This window comes from Pogona vitticeps, chromosome 7, assembly GCF_051106095.1.
Source record: "Pogona vitticeps strain Pit_001003342236 chromosome 7, PviZW2.1, whole genome shotgun sequence".
NCBI lineage: Eukaryota > Metazoa > Chordata > Lepidosauria > Squamata > Agamidae > Pogona > Pogona vitticeps.
In genome coordinates, this window is record NC_135789.1 from 26,045,487 (window position 1) to 26,057,529 (window position 12,043).

The 12,043-nt window shown below is 44.9% G+C and overlaps 1 protein-coding gene across 12 annotated transcripts in view; it reads right to left on the bottom strand.

Annotated features, from left to right (window-relative positions):
* Positions 1 to 12,043, bottom strand: part of AUTS2 (activator of transcription and developmental regulator AUTS2) — a 626,497-nt gene that overhangs the window by 264,547 nt on the left and 349,907 nt on the right. The gene's annotated exons all lie outside the window — the stretch shown is intronic.

Here is a 12,043-nt window from a genome sequence, read left to right on the forward strand (position 1 = left end):
GGCTGGACTCCATGATCCCTGGGTCTCTTCCAGCTCTGCAGTTCTAAGAACATCATCATTATGATGATGGGAAGATGGCCGACAACATTGTGGCTTTTATTTCCCTAAGGTAGAGATAGGTTCATTACAGATCTTCCTCTTTCCCCATTTTGTCTTCTGCTTTAATGACCTTTGCAAGCTTGAGCTGCAAGTTGTTGGAAATCTAATCAGCAAATAAAGGCCTTTCGCTCGGCAAAGAACAGGAAGGTTGACTTTATAAATCTTGTGGGTTATGCTGTGTGTGTGTGTGTGTGTGTGTGGTCTAAATGACGACAGCCCACCAGGGAATTCCAATGAATCCACCCCTCTCCCCTTTCCCTCCCTTGTCTCTCCTGAGTGGCAATGGAATCAGAGCCCGGGCCCCATTCTCCCTGGGGCCGTTGATTATGGTGCAGGAGAGATGAATTGACCCAATGACGTTTGCATGCCCGCGCCTGGGAGAGCAGTCTATCCAGTGACCAGGACCTCTATATCCACAAGGGGATCACCGATCATCCTGTGAGGAACTGCTTCTGTCCTTCAACAGGCAATTAACATGAGTCCATTACTGCTCCCCGGAGGCCCCGGGGGGCCTCCAAAAGTCATTCACTGAAAGGTCAGAAACCTCACGAGGGCAAGGAAGAAGCTGTGCCTTGTGAAATGGAGTGGAAAGCAGTCGCTATTTATCACCTGCTAGTAATTTGAAGTGAGGGGGGAGGAGATGTGTGTGCGTGTGCCGGCACACATGTGTGTGTGTGTGTGTGTGTGTGTGCGCGCGCGCACATAATGCATTCCTGGTTCATAACTATGAGCACCAGACAGAGGTGAGTGTGTAAATAAAAGCTAGAGGGGGTTGCCAATCTCTCTCTCCTTTTTTGGAGAAGACAGGCGTAAACTAAGCTTCACTTACTCAACAGGAATGAAGTGACAGGCCCTAACACAAGCCGTGGTTCAACGTCTACAGCCAGGCAGAGGAGCATCCGTTGACCCATTCTCAGCCAGTCTGCATCCAGGTAAGGGAGCAAAGACATCTTCTTGCCCATTGAGTCATGGCCATTGCCCAGAAAGAAGAGGAAACAACTCAGCAGTGAAAAGAAAAATAACCTGGACTTCACAGACATGGAAACATCCTCTCTTGAGGTTATGAAGAGCCAAGCAGCATGGAAGGCAGTGTTCCACCAGACAAATGGCAGGCGGTTTTGTTTTCATAGGAGGCCTCGAGATGAAAGGGCTCCCTTGCCATGAGCAATTTGGAAGTGTCCGATTCAACATGTCTGAAACCACTAACTTAACTTGGCGTTTTTACGACCAATACCAGGCGTATGGTGGAATGACACATGGGCGGCCAAGGAAGGCTGACTGCACGGAACACTTCCTTTGCTGTGGTTTGGAAGTCAAAGGGCTCCTTAATTGGTTCATGATGCGCGTCTGGACAGGCCTAACGATTGGGCAACAGAGCTGGCTTTGCAATGAGAAATGGACGGATGGGAAAAGAAAACACAATATGATGACTCAACTTCCACGGTCTGGAAACTTTCAGAGATCCTGTTGGTTGTCAAAATGCAGAATCAGGAAAGCAAAGCTGGGCAGAGGGAACAGCGATGGGGCGCAATTATTTAACTTTAATGCCGAATGATTTCCACCCTGAATATGACGAAATTTGCAACGTTGGGTACTTCTCTTGGTAATTCTGGAATTCTAATAGTATCTCTAATAATAACCAGATTCAAGCATTTAGGGTGGATTCATGAACCGCCCCCGTATAACAATGGCAACAACAACAACACACAACCCAGATGCTGGAAGCACAATTAGTACTGCAGTTTCTAATTTCCTTATTATTAAGGAAAATAATTTCCTTACGATTAAGGATGTCCTCATTATTTTTCTGCTCCTTTCCTGAGCTACTCCCTCAAACCAGTGCAACCAGCCCCTCCCCTATGTTTTCTCCCATCTCCCTGAAAACTATTTATGTTCATTCTTGTCCGGCCACTTCCATGTAAGGCTAACTTATATGGGCAAGAGGCAGGATAACTCTGAACACGTCTGACACATCAAATAATAGTGTAAAGTGGAGTATCACCTTTACAGTTAAGCGGATAAAGTGAGGAACAGGGCAAAAGTTCACAATAGACGCAGCCATGACATAGACCGTACAGGCTGTTTCCCAAAGGATTCATTACAGATGAAGAACTCTGAGGACCAAATTGAACCCTAGCGAAGTCTATGGGAAAATAAAACTGACAATATCAGTCACATGTCAGAATTTAAACTCTTATAAATATGCATTTTCCTCCCCTTTCTGCCTCAAAATTGACACCTATGGCTTCAACCCTGCCAGGTTTCATATCAGTCTGTTGAGCTGTTTTCCAACTACAAGCCACAGAACTCATTCCCTTTCTCCACACACCATGGTTATAATTCAACCATCTCATCCTTAACACAGGACCAATATTTAAAATATGCTTTCTAAAACACAATGTTCCACCATCAATCTAAATGGAGACGGCAGCCAAGAAATCAGAGGAAGACGGCAACGAGGTAGGGTAGCAGTGAAGGAATTAGAAAAGGTGATCAAGGGTAAGGACAGATCGCTGGAGAAGAAGGCCAAGATCATCCACACTCTTGTATTTCCGATCACCAGGTATGGGTGTGAAAGCTGGACAGCTAAGAAAGCTCGCAGGTTTAAATAATAATTTATTTGAAATGTGGCGCTGGACTGTCAACAAGATGAACAAGTGGGTCCCAGATCAAATCAAGCCTGAAGTATATCTCTGGAGACAAAAATGTTGACAGTTGAGGCTGTCCCGTTTTGGGCACATCATGGACAAGATAATCATGATGGGAAAGGCAGCAGGAGAAGAGGAAGACCAAATATGATTTGGAATGACTCTCTAAAGGAAGCCACAGGCTTGACCCCGCAGGAGCTCAGCAGGGCAGCTGAGGACAGGATATTTTGGAGACAGCAGGCGACTTCACGGCACATAACAACAACAAAATGCAATACATTTCATTCATATGTCTTCCCGATGCTGCTGTGTGTGTGTTCGCTGTGCGCCATCACATCAGAACTAATAGGGCTTTCAAGATAAGTGAGAGTTTAAGGAGTGGTTTTACCAGTTACACAGAGACACGCAGAGACACATTAGCTGATAATGATACTGCTAACAAAATGCATTATTATGATGAAAACAACAGTTAAAAATGGAACAGGAAAATGGGTTGGGAGAGTGTGAATTCACTAGGCAATGTGGTTCTCTTCAAGCTTTTATTAGGGAGGGGCACAGGTCCCAGATACAGCTTAGAGTCCAATTTCTGATTTTAGACCAATTTGGTCTGGAGGGATCTGTGCCCCGTCCGATTTAAACTGGGCCCCAGATGAGGGATGATGTGTAAATCTCCTTTTGACATATATGGGAAAGGCAAACCAGCTATAACTTTTTTGATTTCTGAGGAAGAAAAATCTTGGAGATGCAAATGCTGGGAGTAAAGCTGCCAAATTTCTGGCAGCTAGCTTCTGGTATTTGTGTACTAGGCATCTTTGAAATTTGCTTTTTTTTTTATAAAGAGAATGTAATAGAAATGATTTGTGCTTCCCAGAGACTTGATTTGTGCTCCGGACACAAATCAATTTGTACATTCACAGTTGCTTTGCTCCAGAAGTAAATCTTGCCACTCCGCTTCAATCCACACCTCGTACAAATCAATCTGAATCAGACTGATCTGGTTAGTAATTTGGGCTCTGAATTTGGGGCGCAGCCTAATTTCGGCTATTACACAGAGTAGAATGATGGTTCTGAACCATGAACTTTATTTTTCTTCCCCTTGTGATGCATTGCAGATGCTAATCTCCTCGTACAAGGACACAACAATGACATATATGTATTTCTGCCCATAACCTATAAGGGAATCCATGTAAATAGATCTTGATGCATCGTTTTTAAAGGCTGGTGCCAACATCTCTTTATTTCTCTCACTGTTCTTTTTTTATTTCTTCCTCCCATCCTGATGACAGCCAAAGATTAAGCCGGCATTAACCTTAATGGGATGAAATGTCTAAACCTTGCAGATTACTAGGCAACGACCGATTGAAAAGTCTGGCAGATTATCCAGTGTGGATTTAAACTATTTGTTTCCATGCCATCTGCTGATTCTGCTATACTTCTTCATTAGGATTTGTTCAAAAGGTGACAAGTCAAAGGTTAGTTCCAATGTTTGCCAGCTTGGCCACATGACATGGCCGACGTTTCAGGAATGCTTCATGGAGAACAGGGCTAGGGAAATGGAGACTCTTGAAAAACACAGGATCAGTATGTTGGTCTACTACGGATGCAAACTAACGAATAAGTTTAAGAAATATAAATGAACTGTAGGCTCTTCCTAGCCTAAAACAATACCCAAAACATGTCTGAAGAATTCTTCCATCATCTCAGCAAGGTGTTGTTGTTTAGTCGTTAAGTCGTGTCCAACTCTTCGTGACCCCATGGACCAGAGAACGCCAGGCCCTCCTGTCTTCCACCGCCTCCAGGAGTTGGGTCAAAGTCATGTTGGTCGTTTCAATGACACTGTCCAACAATCTCGTTCTGAGACGTCCCCTTCTCCTCTCGCCTTCATTCTTTCCTGACATCAGGGTCTTTTCCAGGGAGTCTTCTCTTCTCATGAGATGGCCAAAGAAGTATTGGAGCCTCAGCTTCAGGATCTGTCCTTCCAGTGAGCACTCAGGGTTGATTTCCTTCAAAATGTTCCAAGTAAAGGACTGACCTTTGATGGTTCTTCAAAGAGAGGACATGGCTACCGTCCACATGTCATAAGACCATCAGAAGAGCCCTGCTGGATCAGGCCAAGGGCCCATTTAGTCCAGCTTCCTGTCTCTCACCGTGGCCCCACCAGATACCTCTGGGAGCACAAGAGACCACTAGATATATGTCTCCTGATACCCCTCCCCTGCCTCTGGCATTTCTTGTGATTATTCCTTCTGGAGAGGACCCGGAGTCGTCCAGGATGGAGAGAACCGGGGAGGTCCCAGCTGTGGCTCCATTGTTTTGAAATGCTTTTATGCTCTCTCTTCAAAGCAGCTCTGTAAATGAAGCAATTGCATTGAGAAGGGAGGAAAAGGAGGGGGCACCTATCCAGGCAGGGAGATCGTGTTATTTTGGATGCAAAGCAGAGGCTTATCTGTCTTACTGTTGCAGCACCAGAGAAAATCAATTTTGACACGGAACTGCCACTTTACAAGCAAATAACTATACTTTCCAATAACCTAATCTGTGCAGAGCCTACTGAAAATTCCCTGAAGAACTAGTAGTTAAAACCTCCATTAAATCAAAGGCTTTAATATGGGAAAGGAAAAGAAGATGCCGTTTGACTTGGGAATGTAATGGACTCAGTGGGGAAATAAATATGTTGTTTTCTGTGTACAGTTACAGACTTTGAGAATGCCGGCTCCATTTCAAAGGGAATTCTCTCAGCCCAGAACTCACTCCTAAACAGATGTGATTTTTGCTTATTCAAAAACATTTAGGTAACAATTACTGCATAATAAATTATAATTGCCTCTTCCTTTCTTCCTTTGCCCCCTCGGTTTTTTGTTTTTGTTTTTTTGCTCAACAACCCGGTGGCTTTGGAAGAAAACATAAAGGAAATGAACATTGCTGAAAACCATAGATCTCTCTCCTTTTTCTAAAAAGGAGATTTTAAAGACTCAGTACAAAACTGTATCTGAAAACAAAGTGTTTTCCAAAGGATAAACATTGCCTTTAAACAGACATAAAAATAAATTTTAAAAAACTTAAATGTTTCCAGCATTGGTTCTTTCTAATGGGGAGAAATTGTTTGATTTAAATGAACACATTTTCTGGGTTGGTGTGGGTTTCCTTGGTCATGGCTTGGTCAGATAGTTTGGCTGCTGTTGTGAGGGTCCAGGTGTGTGTGTGCATTTGTGTGTGTGTGTGTGTGTGTGTGTGTGTGTGTGTGTGAAGATGGGTGCTCCCTCCCCCCCAATGAAAGTGACCCACTCTCCTGTCCATGGGTCTTGAAAGAGCAGTGGTTGGTTCTCCTACAGCACAAAAGATGGGGTGACCGTTCTTCCCAGGCTTCCAGCCACCCTTCTGATCTCAACTCTGACAACCCTGCTTCTTCCTCCTCCTCTTCCTTTATCCCTGGGTCCTGCCACTCCACCCCATCTGTGGCCTCATCCTCCAGTTGTAGCTTGTCCTCCTCCCATCTCCCACCTGGGCGTTTTGTCCTCCTTTCAATGTCCATGGGCTGCCCCATTGCCGAGGACTCCAAGTAGCCTTCTGAACGGTTCGGGGACCAAGTGGATGGCAGAAGCGCCCCTCTTTCAACTTTGTACTAGAAAGTGTGTCCACCACATTTCTATGGGTGAACAGGGGAAAGAACCGCTCCATTCATCTGAAGAAGTGTTCACAGACACACAAACATTTATAAAAAATATAAATGAAAAGTAGTCTTATAGGTGCTACAGGATTATTTCTGGTAGATGTAGCTGCTGGAGTTTATTTAAAATTTAGCCAGAAAACAAAGAAGAAGGTGGGCTGTTACCAGCACAACAAGCTTTGACTCCCCAGTAAGCATCCTTATTAGAAACCTGGTACCAGTTTATTATGTTTGCAACCAAGGAATTCTCACTTCACAGACCACCAAAAGGATATTTTGAATTCTAGATTAATCCATTTTGATGCTTTGCCATCATGGCTTCAGTTGCCTTGAAGCCTTGCATAGTGCCATCAAATTTCCATTGGTTGGTTTTAACCATTTGTTCGAAAGTCCATCTGGTTTTAAAAATACAAGCCATTGCATTTTTGTTTGAACTACACACCTGAAAATGTTATTCATACTATTCACTTTAAAAATACAGATAGAAGGCTTTGAAAGACAGGCACATCCTACTCTAAGGTGCTCACCAGAAAGGAAGGGTTAGATGTGGTTTGAATGCAGGTGGACCCAAGTATACCAGGATCCTGTCATAATCATGAAAATGGCAGACTACCTATGTTATTTAATTAATCAATTTTAAATATTTTAGGCTGCCTTTCTCCTTAAAAGGAACTAAGGCAGCTTGTTAGTGTGACAAACCCAGACCTACTGGGACCTGCCACACGTTAACTAAGCTGCCACCAACCATTCCCTGTAAGAAGTCACACAGACCAGGGATGGATTTTTAACCAATAAAAGAATAAGGTTTATTTAAAACAACACACAGGCAAAATAAAATAATCAGGTGAATAAGATATAGTAACGTGGCTTAGTCTCACTCATACATGCATACAGTTTGGTTCACACAGAACCCTTAACTTGAAGCATAGACCCTGAACCTATCAGTTCTGGCTAACCAACAGACACCTGAACCTATCAGGTTGGTACTCTGACACACAGTAGTACCCTGTCTGACACACAGACTCCCACACCAGCTTCTTCTTCCCAGCTGCTGCTTCGTCACATCCCAGCGTCTCCTAGCTTCACCACACACGCATCACATATATATACAGTACAGCCCCTCCTCCTGATGTCCCGCCTTCCACTCCCAATAGGATGGAACTTTCCCTCCAAACCCATGACAGACAGGTAACATCAGTGCTGTATGTAACACCTCCCCTCTTTATAAGTTGTTTTGTAGGGGGAAAGCTAAGGTGCTTTTCACCAAAAAACAACCTGGATAAAACACACAACAACAGTTATACATACCATATCATACTTACTTAAACTTACATTCTAAGTTAACCATAGCAATTAGGCATTTAACCATTTACCATATACATTACATCAATTTACCTTTATTCATACAAACCAAGTTCAAAAAACAGGCACATTTAACCTTTGGTCACCAACATATATACATAGTCCATGTTCTTTCGCCGTCTTCATTCTTCAGGTCTTCTTGATAAGGCGTCAGCAACACAGTTCACTGACCCTCTGACCACCTTCACTTCAAAGTCATAGTCCTGTAGGTTTAAAGCCCACCTCATAAGTTTGCTATTGTGGGTTTTCATTGTCTTTAACCATTGCAGTGGTGAATGGTCAGTGCACAGAACAAAATGTCTTCCCCAGATGTAAGGCTTGGCCTTCTGGATCGCGTAGACTATGGCCAAACACTCCTTCTCCACGGTTGCCAAATGTCTCTCACCTTTCTGAAGTTTCCTACTCAGGTAGGACACTGGATGCTGGTCACCATTCTCATCCTCCTGGCAAAGAACTGCTCCTACCCCGCTGTTAGACGCATCGGTGTAGATGATGAACTCCCGGTCGAAGTCTGGAGCACGCAGCACTGGATACTGGACGAGCGCCTCCTTCAACCTCTGGAACGCCGCCTCACAGTCGCTGGTCCACGGGATGCGGTCATCAGTCTTCTTCCTCGTCAGATCGGTCAGCGGAGCCGCAATCTCGCTAAACCTTGGGATGAACTTTCTGTAGTAGCCCACCAACCCAAGAAATGATTTGACTTTTTTCTTGGTGTTGGGTCTGGGCCAATCACGAACTGCTTCTATTTTGGCCTCTAGGGGTTTTATCACTCCTCCCCCTACCATGTGACCCAAGTATTTTATTTCTGGGCTACCCAGCTGCAGTTTGCTCTTTTTGCAGGGCCTAGGCCAAAGCACTTCCTCCCCTGGGTTAAAGTGCCTCTCACTGGCTCTCTGGTCAACCCAAGCTTTCTTTCTGACCTTTTGAGCTTGCAGGGTCTCTGCTGCTAGCTCTAGGTTTCTCTTTAGGTCCTTCCTCAAAGAGTCTATGTATGTCACAACGTCTTGTGGGTCATCCTGGGTGATCTGCTCCCAATTTTGTTTGATCAAATCAAGGGGCCCTTTCACCCTTCTCCCAAATAAAAGTTCAAATGGACTGAACCCGGTACTGGCTTGGGGCACTGATCGATAAGCAAACAAAAGGGATTGCAGCTTCTGGTCCCAATTGTTTGGATTCTCTGCCAAGTAAGCCCTAATCATGCGCATTAGAGTCCCATTGAACTTCTCAGTTAACCCATTACTTTCAGGATGATAGGCAGTGGTTTCCTTGTGCTTAATTCCACAGATTTGCCATAAGCGTTTCATGAGCTTTGATGTGAACGATGCGCCCAAATCTGTGATTATTTCTGAGGCAAATCCCATCCTGGACATATACCCCACCAAGGCATCTGCCACTGTGTTAGTTTCAATGTTAGTCAAGGGTATGGCTTCAGGGTACCTCGTGGCATGGTCCACAATTGTGAGAATGAACCTGTTCCCCCTCTTTGTGGCCTTGGGCAAAGGTCCCACAATATCCACCCCTATGCATTTGAACGGAGTGTCAATCACAGGCAAAGGGCACAACTTTGCTTTGGTCCTATCGCGGCTATTCCCCTGCCTTTGACACACATCACATTGTTTACAGAACTCCCTGATCTGTTTTCCTATGTCAGGCCAGTAGAAATTCTGTGTGATTCTCTGCTGTGTTTTGTTCACCCCTAAGTGTGCAGCAAACATGTCAGAGTGCCCCCTTTGTAAGATCATGGGGCGATACTTTTCAGGTACCACTAGCTGACTTCGGATCCCATCTCCCCCTTTTGAGATATTCCTCAGGGTCTCTCTATATAAAATCCCCTTTTTCTCCAGAAATCTCACTGGGGTTTCAGGTGTTAGCTGGGCGTCAGTCACCTGTTCAAAACACTTTTGGAGAGTGGCGTCTGCCTTTTGCTCTTGTCCAAATCTGCTGTCTGTGGTTAAGGTTTCCACCACAGCTTCTGAACTCCCCTCTGCTTCCATCTCTGGCTCATCATTACCCCCTTGAACTGTCCCCGTGGTGGCTTGTGAACGTGTAATCACTAGCACCCGTTTCACATGTTCAGCCAGGTCATTTCCCACGAGCACGGCTGCTGGCAGAGTCGATGAAATTGCTAGCCGCCAAACTCCCCTCCAGCCTTGAAAGTTCACAGGTACCTCCGCTACCGGCAGAGAGATTACCTGCCCCTCAATCCCTGCCACCTTCATGCTCTCATTTGGGATCACATATTCCCTAGGAATAATATCTGGATGGCACAGGGTCACCTGAGAACAAGTGTCCCGCAGCCCCCGATACTGACGGTCAAGTATTCCTACGTCCACCCCTGCTGTTTCAAACAACTGGGAATCTGTTCTCACCAGTAGGCAGCGCCTGACCTCTACAAGAGGACCATTTTCCTCAGCCTGATCAGCAGATGTAGCTGTTCCAGATTGAGTAGCCATGGCAACAGGGTCCCTCAGTGACAATGAGCCTTGCTCTTTCTGGACACAGAACACAGCTTTTGGCTTGGTTCCACTTGAATCATGAGGCACATTTCCCTTTATCTGCTTCCATTTCTCACACCCTGAGATTAGATGGCCCTTTCCCTGACAGAAATAACATTTTCTGCTGTACTTGGAGTCTTTCTCCTCTGGTTTTAGTTTTCCCTCCAAAATCTGAGGTCTTGGTTTCATGTCTGAGGGCTTCCCTTCACCATGGGCCCCTCCCCCTTGCTGCAATTTCTTCCCTTTTATTCTCAAATCCAGCTCCTTTCGCTTAGCCTCAAACTCAGCCCTGATCTGTAAAATTTCTTCCTCAGCCCTAGCTTCTATCTCTTTTACTTTTTCTTCAGTCTCATCTCTGATTTCTTTTAATTTAATGTCTTTTTGCTGATTATATTTTTCAAGATCTTGCTCACTTTGTCTGGCCTGAGCCTCATACTTTTCTTTTTCCAAAATTTCTTCAACTGATAAATTGTTATTTCTCTTATTGAGGAATGTTAATTCTAATTGTGCCATTCTAATTCTGTGTTTCAGTTCCATCTCTTTTATCCTCATGGCCATTCCCCTTTCCTTGGCATCTGCCTCTGCCTGCCTGATTTCAGCTCTTTCTCTTCCTCTTATTTTAAGCTGTTCAATTTGTTCCTCCTTCTCTAGTTCTTTCATTCTGAATTCATGTTCTAGAGATAACTTAAAGTTTCTTAGGTCTCCCTGTGGTTCTCTCACTTCCTCCATTTCCCTCACCCTCAGTTCATGCTGTTGGGCTATGAGCAATTTTCTGAGTTCTGGGTTCTGTTCTCCCGTGCTGTCACCCTGCACTGAGCCAAATTCATCCTCAGAACCTTGGTCTACCTGGGGGTCTTTCACTTCACCCATTTCTGCCATTTGGCTTCGAGTCAAGGGCATAATCCCCCCTCAGAACAAGCTGCTTTAAAAAGTCAAGCCTCAAAATAAAACGACCACTTTTTTTTTCTCTTTTGCCTCAGAACCAGCTTTCCCTATAGATTGCTACTACTTGCAACTGTAGCGAGTTAGAGTCTACCCCCCTCTGCTGGGCCTCTCAGCAGGCAGGCTAGATCACTGTTACTTTACAGTTTTGCCTCAGCTTTTTTCCCGCCAAAACAGGCTGCCTCAGAGCACCCTAATCTAGTCCCCAATCTGAGGTTACACGTTCTTCTACTAGTGCACCCCCCCGTGAGGTACACCTAGAAGATTACCTACGTGCTCTCAGATTGTCCCTGACTAGACCCCCCTTGCTCTGGGCACACTTGCCAAGGCTTTGCTGTACCACTGGACAACTGGACCAGTCGTATCCCACACGCTGGACACCAATCAATGTGGCAAACCCAGACCTACTGGGACCTGCCACACGTTAACTAAGCTGCCACCAACCATTCCCTGTAAGAAGTCACACAGACCAGGGATGGATTTTTAACCAATAAAAGAATAAGGTTTATTTAAAACAACACACAGGCAAAATAAAATAATCAGGTGAATAAGATATAGTAACGTGGCTTAGTCTCACTCATACATGCATACAGTTTGGTTCACACAGAACCCTTAACTTGAAGCACAGACCCTGAACCTATCAGTTCTGGCTAACCAACAGACACCTGAACCTATCAGGTTGGTACTCTGACACACAGTAGTACCCTGTCTGACACACAGACTCCCACACCAGCTTCTTCTTCCCAGCTGCTGCTTCGTCACATCCCAGCGTCTCCTAGCTTCACCACACACGCATCACATATATATACAGTACAGCCCCTCCTCCTGAT